At 38.1% G+C, this 11,997-nt stretch overlaps 1 non-coding gene across 1 annotated transcript; it reads left to right on the top strand.

The window, feature by feature from the left end:
* The first annotated feature begins 11,412 nt into the window (after positions 1-11,412).
* Positions 11,413-11,484, top strand: Trnap-agg. The gene has a single exon. It is a non-coding gene; the product is annotated as a tRNA-Pro (tRNA).
* Positions 11,485-11,997: the final 513 nt, after the last annotated feature.

The following is an 11,997-nucleotide window of genomic DNA, read 5'->3' on the forward strand; positions in this document are numbered from 1 at the left end:
TTGTTAAGGGCATAGGCGAAATCCATTTCGCCACCGACTTCGTAGAGATAAACATCTTTACATCATCAGTAATATGATAACTACGGTGGCTGAGAAAGGACATCACATCAAATTATTTTTATCGATCGATCGATTTAATATCTCGATCGATCGACTTACTATCTCCATTGATCGACTTACTATCTCGATCGATCGAATTTCGAACTCGAGGCTTTGCGTCAAGATAGGCGACTGGGATACCGTTATAGGTTATACTATACCATATAAAATCCCATAAGCAACAACGTTAACGTTTGTGGTTAAAAACACTATATGTAATATATAAAAAAAATATATAACATTCAATTTCATCCATCACATAAATACAGGTCACCACATTTTTCCTTTCTCAAATTGGAGAAGAACTAATCCCCATTCCCTTTGCCCTACCAATTTGGTCGGGATGAGGTGAGCAGGTATGCATACACTGTATATACACTATTCACACCTCTCAAGTACACCCACTGTTGCAATAGCTAAAGCAACTACGTCTATATCTGTAGCAGATACAGCTTTGCTGATATGCATCGAATATGGAGGGGCATGTTGAAGTGCTCGGCCCAAGGCATGTGGACATTTTGAAGCTGTGCCTGACCAAACGAGTGGGATTTTGGCCCGGTTGCAATCCGTTCGTTTGAAATGGAATACAATGAAGGGTCGATTATCTGGGTGAAGCTATTGAGTTTTCCTATTCCAACCAGTGATTCATGAATGGCATATCATAGGAAATAGTATAAAATATGCTGTGTAAATATGTATATACGTCGTATGTACATGTATGTGTGTGCGTGTATCTACTATCTATGTATATGCATGTATGTATGGATGAATGGAAAGAAAAAGAAAGAAATGCTTTATTTAACGACGCACTCAACACATTTTATTTACGGTTATATGGCGTCAGACATATGGTTAAGGACCACACAGATAGTGAAAGGAAACCCGCTGTCGCCACTTCATGGGCTACTCTTTCCGATTAGCAGCAAGGGATGTTTTATTTGCGCTTCCTACAGGCAGGATAACACAAACCATGGCCTTTGTTGAACCAGTTATGGATCACTGATCGGTGCAAGTGGTTTACACCTACCCATTGAGCCTTGCGGAGCACTCACTCAGGGTTTGGAGTCGGTATCTGGACTAAAAATCCCATGTCTCGGATGGATGGATGCAAGCATGAATACATGTATGTATGTTTGTGTGTTTATGCGTGCCTGTATGTGTATCTGGTTATTAAAATGTGTTTGCGTGTGAATATTTAGCTATGTCCCAGTTCTAGCAATACATTAATGTTGACTTTCACGTATATGTATAATTCGTATTTGTCTAGCATGATGATATCCCGGTTCTTCTTTCACAAAAATATGTTTTGATCACTGATATATGTGTGTGATATCCCCCTTCTTCGTCTCTCTCTCTCTCTCTCTCTCTCTCTCTCTCTCTCTCTCTCTCTCTCTCTCTCTCTCTCTCTCTCTCTCTCTCTCTCTCTCTCTTTCTGTACATATCGCCAATATCATATATTAGGAATAAAAGTTGTATTATGTGAGCAACTGGCATAATACATTATTTTTACTCCTAATATATGATATTGACGATACCGAAACACAGAACGATAATAATGTTTTTATTATATAATCTCAAAGTTAATACAACGTGTCTTTGTAAACTGCATACACAACTTTAATTCCAGTCAGCCATTACTCAATATTCAAATGAATGAATGGTGCCGTGTCTTTTCCAAAGGAATATCCTTATATTAAAATCAACTAGTACATGACTTTTTTTCCAGAACGCTGGATACCTTTCAATTTAAAGTTGCTCTATTAAGCTTTTTTTTCTTCTGATTATGAATGCATACGTTAATTATGTAGTGTCGCCATAGCACGTTTAGTTACATGACTGTTACATACATAGATATTAACTCACTGGCGCAAGTGGTAATTAAATCCTTTTTGGCCTCACAAATTGTCCCATGCCATTGCTGGGACTCGAACCTGTGGCACCGAATCGCCCGCACATTCCAGACTAACCACGATGCGTTCTGAGCTATCCAGACATCAATGTATTATGTATGTATGTATGTATGTATGTATGTATGTGCGCGCTCGCGCGCGCGTGTGTGTGTGTGTGTGTGTGTGTGTGTGTGTGTGTGTGTGTGTTTTGTTTTTTCCCCCACGTTTCTTTGGTGGTCACAACAACATTACAATATACATTCTCATTATATCATTTTCTATAGGTACTACATAGACATAACTAATACTATACAGTGCTTCTGTTATATTCTAAATAAGTCGTGATAAACAGACCGTCACTTCATCTAAAACGATGTAAAAATACAAAATGTGCCAGTAGTATACTGATGGAAAGAAATAAAGGATCACGCAGATAGCAACAAGAAATAATGACTGCATTAAAATTAATTTATACGGTCAGACGTTGACTGGGAAACATATAGGCAGCACATTCAACACTACAGACACTCATTCCCACATTACAACTTGGTATGAAATAAAAACGCTAGTTGTGAATTAAATTTTGTCTACAATTTGATGTGTCCCCTTATTTCTTTCCATCAGTATATTTGTCATGTACTGTCGACATTTAAGGCTTAACCGTTCACACACCCCTTTTCAAATGTATGTCTTCGCCACAGGCCTGCTGGTAACCTAATTAACTAATTTTGTATAAACCAGGATATTGCTTGACAGACTAGGAAGCTGTTACAAGCGATACGCCTGACGTTAAAATACAATGAGCACGCAGTTTCCATCTACATTTACTCGTATTCATATCTTGTTCGTCTACCTTTGGTGACTCCACTGTCCGAAGGAAGCCAAGTGAGACCTAACTGAAGAAAAGAAGAACTGTTTTCTTTAACGACGCACGCAACACATTCTTATGGGGGTTATATGGCGTCGCAAAAGATAAAAGAAAAAGCTCACCACCATCACGCCCTGAGCTATTCTTTTCGATTAGCAGCAAGGGACCTTTCATACAGACAACATCCTACACATATGATAGTACATACCACGGCCTTTGTCACACCAGTTGTGGAGCACTGGCTGGAAAGAAATAGCTCAATGGGCCCACCGACACAAAAAGTATGTCACCTCATAATAATTTTAATCTATCTGCAACAAACTAAGGTGTCGCATGGTATTTATGATTTAAAGAGTATTTTTGTTAGTAAACTTCATTTTAGCTGAAATTCGCAGTCCATTTGAGAAAAAAATATTTTACCCTGTACCGGTTTCAACTTCAAGTGTACACCGCATATCAAATGTAGACATGGCGGGGTGGGGTGATTGAGTAGACCCCCACCCCCTGCTCCGCCGTGCCTGATACTACATAAAAGATAATAGTACAAATAATCAGTGTCGCATGTTACTACCAATTAGACCAGCATTTTTATAACAAGACAATGTCTTTGCCTCCGTGTTAAATGTTTGTGGCGGTTTTCTTTTGTCACAAATATAGGAATCTACACAATAGAAACAAACAAACTAACAAACACAAAATAAAACAAAACAAACAGAAAACAATCCAACCGCAATTTAGTGTAAAATTATTTTTGATTCAATGAAACAGTAAACATTTCATATCATCAAATTCAGTTACATTTTAGTTTTTACTACAAAGATGTATACTAAATATATTTAGATGGATGATAAACCAAATTTAATGTCAATGTGTGTGTGTGTGTGTGTGTGTGTGTGTGTGTGTGTGTGTGTGTGTGTGTGTGTGTGTGCTCGTGCGTTTGTGTATAATAGGTATACACCAATGAAGCGTGAATAATATGCAATTTATAACTTCCCTCAAAGATATTATGCCAATTATAATAAACATAATATTTGGCTTGATTGGTTTCTTTTTGAAGTGATATTGGCCAATTCCTTTACACCTTTGGTATATTATAACAGTACACAATTACAAACACTATTTTTTAAAGTGATAAACGAAGTAACTAACGGGTTATTCGTTATATAAAATGTAAAACAATAAAGTTTAATACTGTGTGCCTTATTATTATTCAAAATTACAGACAGCAACAAAATCTACAGTTCTTGTCATCCGCGTAAAATAGGGATGCGTTCAGCGACAACGAACAGCACCAACGTTCAAGCACTATTTAACTGGTTGTCGATTCTGTTTAAATTCAAGCTCAATATAAAGTCTGTGATGTTTGTAATTGATTAAGAGGCCATGCAAGTTCAATAAACTGATTGTTGCAAGCAATCGGCCTCAGTGGCGCAGTGGCTAAGCCATCGGACTACAGGCTGGTAGGTATAGGGTTCACAGCCCGGTACTGGCTCCAACCCAGAGCGGGTTCTTAAGGCCTCAATGGGTAGGTGTAAGGCCACTAGACCCTCTTCTCTCCCACCAACCACTAACAAACCAACTAACAACTAACCCACTGTTCTGGACAGACAGCCCAGATATCTGAGATGTGTATCCAGGATAGCGTGCTTGAACCGTAATTATTTCTCGCTTCAGCCAGTGCACCACGACTGGTACATCAAAGGCCGTGGTATGTGCTATCCTGTCTATGGAATGTTGCATATAAAAGATCCCTTGCTGCTAATCGAAAAAGAATAGCCTATGAAGTTGCGACAGCGGGTTTCTTAGAACTCAATATTTGTGTGGTCCTTAACCTTAATCGCGTCAAACGATTAGTGGTTCTTCGTGTACTGCTGGATTTTTATATAGCAATGACCTTAAGTGGTCATCCGTATAGGTGGCCCATCCACAGATAGTAAGCTAACGAATGCTCTTGGAACGTTATGGGTCACCTCGGAAGTTCAACAACAACAATATCTTCAATATAACAACTTCAACATCTGGAGATCATCATGCGTTTCACCCACCTGCTCCTTTGGGTGGACGAATGGCGGTTTGTTTATAAACATCACCATTCCTCTCCTTCCTCACCCCAGCATTCCTTCCCATACCTATCCCAACAATCTTCCTTCATATACATTATAAATAGTGTGCCCACAGCAGTTGTATGGATAACCTGGGAAGGATGGGGGAGGGGTGACGCCGTGTCAGGAGGCGTTAGGGCGAACGTGGTCTCGGTTGTTAGGTTTGCCTGGTAGGAGGCCTCCCCCGCCCACACACCCGGCGCGCCCTACCCATGGAAACCCAGCCCAGCAATTTTGGGTACTTTTCTGGTATTGGAACGTCAGTAACCTGTTCGCGAAGCCCACCCGTTTGCGAAACGTTCTTCCAGGACCTAATATATAAATGATATTAATTAAATACATTAATTAGAGCACCGGCCAAAGATGTCCCAATTGGGACATTTTGGGCTTCAACATGTCCCTCCATATTCGGTGCATATCAGCAAAGCTACGTATGAATCATGCTGTCTGATACAGATACAGACGTAGTTGCCGTAGCTATTGCATCAGTGGGTGCACTTGAGATATGTGAACAGTGGGTGGCTTTTAGTACAGTATATACATACCTGCTCACATTATCCCGACCAAATTTAAGGGTAAAGGGAATGGGGATTTGGAAAAAAGAAAAAAATGCCCTGTACATGTCGTGGCCTGTATTTATGTGTTGGATGATTACCTAGATGAATGTCATAGTTTGGTTGATATATTGCATATTGTGTTTTTAACTACAAACGTTAACGTTGTTGCCTATGGGATTTTATATGGTATAGTATAACCTATAACGGTATTCCAGTCGCCTATCTTGACGGAAAGCCTCGAGTTCGAAAGTCGATCGATCGAGATAGTCAGTCGATCGATCGAGATAGTAAGTCGATCGATGAGATAGTATGTCGATCGATCGAGATATTAAGTCGATTTATCAAGATAGTAAGTCGATTTATCGAGATAGTAAGTCGATCGATCGAGATATTAAATCGATCGATCGAGAAAAATAATTTGATGTGATGTCCTTTCCCAGCCACTGTACATAACCACAAAACCAGACAGCGACACTTTACTTAAAGGTAACGTAAAAAAATTAAGAAAACGTTACGATAGTCTCACTATCTTGAACAAGAAATGACTAGACGACCACGTGCATAAGCGTACATTACAGAGTGACGGCAACCCTATGTCTGACGCCATATAACCGTAAATACAATGTGTTGAGTGTGTCGTTAAATAAAACATTTCTTTCTTTTTTCCATGTGAACATGCGTTGTGTTTTGGTTGCAACCCTAAATAGCTGGTTGGCAGTAAAGCTAATATGAATAAACGTTGTTATCCAGATTCGGGCATGTTCGTGTAATTCGGGGAAAAAAGCAGCCTGCCACCTTATAAAAATTGGAGCTCGTACGCTTAGATGATAACGTCATTAACATAGACCGGGATCTCGCTCAACTTTTGTTTATGCAGCACGCAAACACACCGTCAGCATAAAGTAGACAACCAGTTAACTATCGACAAATCACGAATATATCCGAAGATTCCCGAATATATTACTTGCAATGTCACAACTACTACTATTTCCATGGAAAGAAAGTACTATTTTTAAAAAAAAAAAAACATATTTTTAACTAATAAAATGTATCGTTAATGCATAATTGTTCCATCAGGTTCATTACAACCAAGGTATCAAGATCAGATGGCTTTTATAAAGTGTTAGGATTACTTACTGATGTAATGCTATATAGACTGTCACAATTATATATGCCTGTTTGACCAATGGTATACACATACACACATAAGCGTACGAGACAAGGGAGCGGGGAGTGGGGGGGGGGGGGGGGGCGGCGTCAAAATGTGCTAACCTGAGACCTTTTTTACTATGTATTTCCATCATTCTACTGTCAAAATTAGTTGTAATCCATGTAAAAATGTGTTGTGATTCGTTTGCAACCTTATATAGCTGTTTGGTAGTAAAGCTAATATGAATAAATGTTATCCAAATTCGGGAATTTTCGTTTAATTCATGGGAAAAGCCAGCCTGACCCCTACAAAAATGGGAGCCCGTATGAATGCACACACACACACACGCGCGTGCGTGCGCACACACACACACACACACACACACACACACACACACACGCACGGACACATTATACAAAAATATAAACATTGCTCCTAATTTTGCAATTAAATTTGGCGCCTAAAAACATAGGAATAGGCGCCATCTAGCTCCGGATAGAAAGGTTAACGTCGAGGACTGCTGCTCTCTAACTGGCTTGTTGGTCTAAGGGTAGGATTCTCGTTTAGAGTTCGAATCCCGAAAAAGCCCTACATTGTTTGTATTTTTTTGGTGTTGTAGGTTTTGTTTTCGGGGGGGAGGGGGTGGAGATAGGGATTGTTATTATTGGGGTTTCTTTCCTCGTTTTGTTTTCTTTCTTTTCTTCTGTGTAAATTAATGTTTCTTTTTTATCAATAAGTTTGTAGACACATAATTATATATGCAAAATAGTGTCAGAATGTATATGAATTTAAAGCGTGATTGCAAATCAAATTAGCTTACTGATATTTGTTATCGGAATCATTTATTACTGGCATTCATCATTTGTTGCAATGCTTTCCTCTCTGTCGGATGGTGCCTATAAAAGATCCCTTGCTGCATTAGAAAACAATGTAGCGTGTGTCCTGTGATGACTACGAGTGGGATTTCCAAATGTTTGACATCCAGTAGCCGATGCTTAGGTATCTCAGCACTATTGATTACACATTGGTGGCAATACAAACATAAAGCCAAGCACTGATTACATTATTATATACTACATGGCAGGAAGAGAACAGCCTTTGTGACAGGATTTAAGCAATTAAAATTGATACTTCTCTTTAATAATCCAGCCTCATTCAGGTTCTAATAGACCAAATCAATTCCTATTGCCGATAATGTTACCGTTTACTAATAAAACTGATATAAGCAGGCACCTCACATTTAATCTCCCTGTAAGAAAATGGGGGGGGGGGGGGGGGGGGGGGGGGGATTTAATTAATGTTTTTATTAGCAACCGTCATTTTTGCTGAAAATTACAGTTCCATTTTTGGGCGTACCCTTCATTAGTTTCAACCTCTGGTATACACTGCATAACAATTATATAACAAATAATAAAAGTGTATTTATTTATTGTCAGTAGATAATAGTATTTGCACAAATAATCAACAATCACCTCGATGGATCCATTCAGCTGATTGGTTTTCCAACCAGTGCACCACAACTGGACAAAAACCGTGGTATGTGCTATCCTGTCTGTGGGAAGGTGCATATAAATGATTCCTTGCTGCATTAGAAAAAATTTAGCGGATTTCCTCTGATGACTACAAGTCAGAATTATCAAATGTTTGACATCCAGTAGTCGATGATTAATTATTCACTGTGCTCCAGTGGTGTCGTTAAACAAACAAACTTTTTTCTTTCTTTTTTCTTTCTTCACACATTGGGTAATTGAGGGGAGGCAACTCCCGTTAAAAATCTGCAGCACTGGCAGTGTGAACAATGGTCTTGTCTGTAGCTAAGCAAATATGGTTGGACTATACCAATTAAAATCCCATAGGCGATCAAGTTAACGTTTGTGTTTAAAAACACTATATGCGATATATCAACCAAACTATGACCCATAAATATCAGTACTACAACCCCTACCTCAAACTATTAACTATGACCCATAAATATCAGTACTACAACCCCTACCTCAAAGTATTAACTGCATAAAATGGTACCTTTTATGGCTCATTTTCGGTATAACCAGATGTTTCTACACAAAATTTGAGTACTTTTTTTTTTACATGTACCCCATACATATTCCAAGCACAAGGCTACTTGACACAGTGGTACTTGATGAATTAAAATTGTATACATTTTTAGCCCAGGTTTTTTTTTCTACAACCAACACACTCACATTTATAACCAATCACAGGACTTGTGGTGTTGACTTCTCTATCAAAAGTTCCGTGCACCTCGAACTTTGACCCAGCCGGAAATTATTTGGTTTAGTGCTACCATATGCATCTGTTAATTTGATACGTCATACTCATGAGGCAATGTTACCCTTCCAATATCCCATAATGATACTGCCAAGTCTGTTCAGACACCAACATAATAACATCAAGTGGTACTCTTTTTCTTAGAACTAAATTCGTGTCGTTAAACAAAACAAATGTTTTTTTCATTTGTTACAATTTGGGAAACAGTCAGTTTGGAACCTAGATGAAAACGTACGGTTTTTTGGGGGTTTTTTTGGGGTTTTTTTTTGTTTGTTTGTTCTACTTTATATCAATAAATATAAAACTATGGTTTGTGTCCCCCACTACCTAGAGACTACCTCTTCCACTGCAAAATGTCACGGCGATATTTGTGCCCCCATCCCCCACCCCCCACCTCCCTCAAGATATCGTTCATACTGTCTTGTATTATATTGCTTTATCATATATATCATATAACCACACCCCGGGGTTGTACTTTGGTGTGACATGTGGTGTAATTAATCAACATCGCAGTTCGTTCACAAAAAACATAAATTACAAAAAAACATAAAGTATATAAATAATAATAATAATAATAATAATAATAATAATAATAACAACAATAATAAATAAAAGCATAACATAGGGTTCGTCCGGGATTCGAAACCGTGGCCTGTTGCACCCAAAGCGAGAATCATACACCTAGACTAACGAGCCACCGATTGCGAAAAAACGTATTTTATGAAATTAATGAAAATTATGTTGCTTAATCTATATACATATTAAATTTTAATAACTAGCTGTGAAATATACAAAAGCAGTTAAATAGGAACTACTTTTATAAGAACTGTATGAGAAGTCAAAACAATCAATACACTGACACATGACATGGAGTGCGTGCTGGTTACGGCCTGTTGTTATTTAAAGTGCCACGTGTTAAAGGTAGGGTCAACTCAAACAAGAGCCTTATGTGTTGGAAAGATACATACCCGTACCACCAACACATACTGACACTTTAGCAAATGAAAAACGCGTAATTTTCGAGTTAATAAAAAAACCATGATTATTTCTGCTAACTGGGGGCAGCCATTTTGTTTCGTTTTTGTGACGTCCGGTAGTATAGCTTGGGGCGAAGTGACGTCAGTGTAAACAAAAGTAGTAATTTTCGACAAGGCGCTTCTCTTTGATCAACCTGACTTGTAAAACAGCATAAATGACGTAATAATATAATAAACTATTTAACTAAATATATTTTAAGTTGCATTAATGGAACGAAATGGGGTTATAGTATTTTTCTCTGTTAAATAATCTAAAGGAAAAATGTACACTATTAGGCCTATTGATATGCTACGTTGGAGCAAAAACGACAGCCCACGATACCCAAGTGATCATTTTCTTTTCTTTGTGACTACGTAATTGGCCAGTTCTGTGGTTTTAGATGGACAAGTCTACTTAATCAATAGTTTTACAGAACTATTTACAGTAATAAACCATGTCCATTACCATTTTAGGGGCGACAGGTAATATTCCATAATACCGGTATGTATTTTTGTGTCTAGACAGCGTCAATTAATTGGCTCGTCTGGTTACACACCTGCCTATCAGGAATCACAGGTAGAAGCAACCAACAGCATAGACCAATTAACAAAGAAAACACTCCGTGTGTCATTTCAGTACGTAGGTTGTACACAGTTGTAACTGAAATTTTCTGAATAATTATATTTTACAATATACCTCTACTCTGTTACATCGCAGAATGCATCTATATGGTTAATACGCATATCTCTGTAATGTAATATCATGTATTTATATTATTAATACACATATCTTTATAATGTAATGTAATGTCATGTATTTGTATTTGTATTCATATATGTACCAAGCAATGTATTCCTATTGTTTGCATCCTCATGTTAACCATCTTGTCAAAATTAGAATATGTATGCTCCTCTTACGCCGTTGCATAGCGGCCTGAGTGTAATAAAGTTCTGTTCTGTTCTGTTCTGGTTAATACATGGAAAAAACATTGTTAATAATTTCGACTTGTTGTGTAGCCACTTTGACAATGGTATTTTATTTTGTATTGAAAAATAATATATATAGTGCTGAATATGCTTATTGCTGGCTTACTGGGATGTGTATTATTACAGAATATTGCAATGTATTTATCATCCCGCAAAAACCAGGTAGATTGTGTTTCTCTAGTTCTAAGGCTCATTCCTGACGTTACGCGTTAAGTATCACGTAACCACCAGCTCGCCAGAGGGTGTACTCACTGAGATGGTACAAAATGGCTGCGCCCGTTATATATAATAGCCGTCACATTTAACCGTTTTATTAATTAACCATACGATTATACTTGTTGATATTAAGCAATAATGTGCATTACATATCGTTGAATATGCATACCAGGCCAAATGTCTTAATTGTCCCTTCCTTTAAGTAGGACATAGATAAACTAGGTAGATGTTGTTCGCTAACTGGCTTGTTGGTCTAGGGGTATGATTCTCGCTCAGGGTGCGAGAGGTCCCGGGTTCAAATCCCGGACAAGCCCTGCTATTGTTTTCTTTCTTTTCTTGGGTGGGTGGGAGGGTTTTTTGTGTTTTTTCTTGTTTAAGGGGAAGTGGAGGGGGTTTGTCATTATTATTGTTGGGTATATTTTTCGTTCATTCTTTGTTTTAATCAATCTAATGTTAATTGATTTCCGGTTTGGGTTTATTCGTGGGTAGACGTGTTTCACTTTGGCTCCCGTGTGGAAAAACTTTTGAAAAGTATTTTTCATCTTTGCCAGTCTGTCTGGTTTACGTTTTTGTGGTAAGGGAGTAGTTATGAGTGGAGGAGGAGATATGGAGAGAGGAGAAAAGAAGAATATGTCGTACAAGAAAGAATGCACGGTGGTAGTTCATGTTGGTGATAATAGGAAAATGGCCGCCGCTGAGTTGATTGCCATTTTAACTGAGTAGGTCAGGGATGTCATACACGCATGACAGCTATGAAATAACTGTTGATGATGTGCAAGCTAGAATTATTGCGGATAATGAATCTTTAGAATTAAATGGATCAAATA

The sequence above is a fragment of the Gigantopelta aegis genome, unplaced genomic scaffold (assembly GCF_016097555.1).
Source record: "Gigantopelta aegis isolate Gae_Host unplaced genomic scaffold, Gae_host_genome ctg3979_pilon_pilon:::debris, whole genome shotgun sequence".
Taxonomy (NCBI): Eukaryota; Metazoa; Mollusca; class Gastropoda; order Neomphalida; family Peltospiridae; genus Gigantopelta; species Gigantopelta aegis.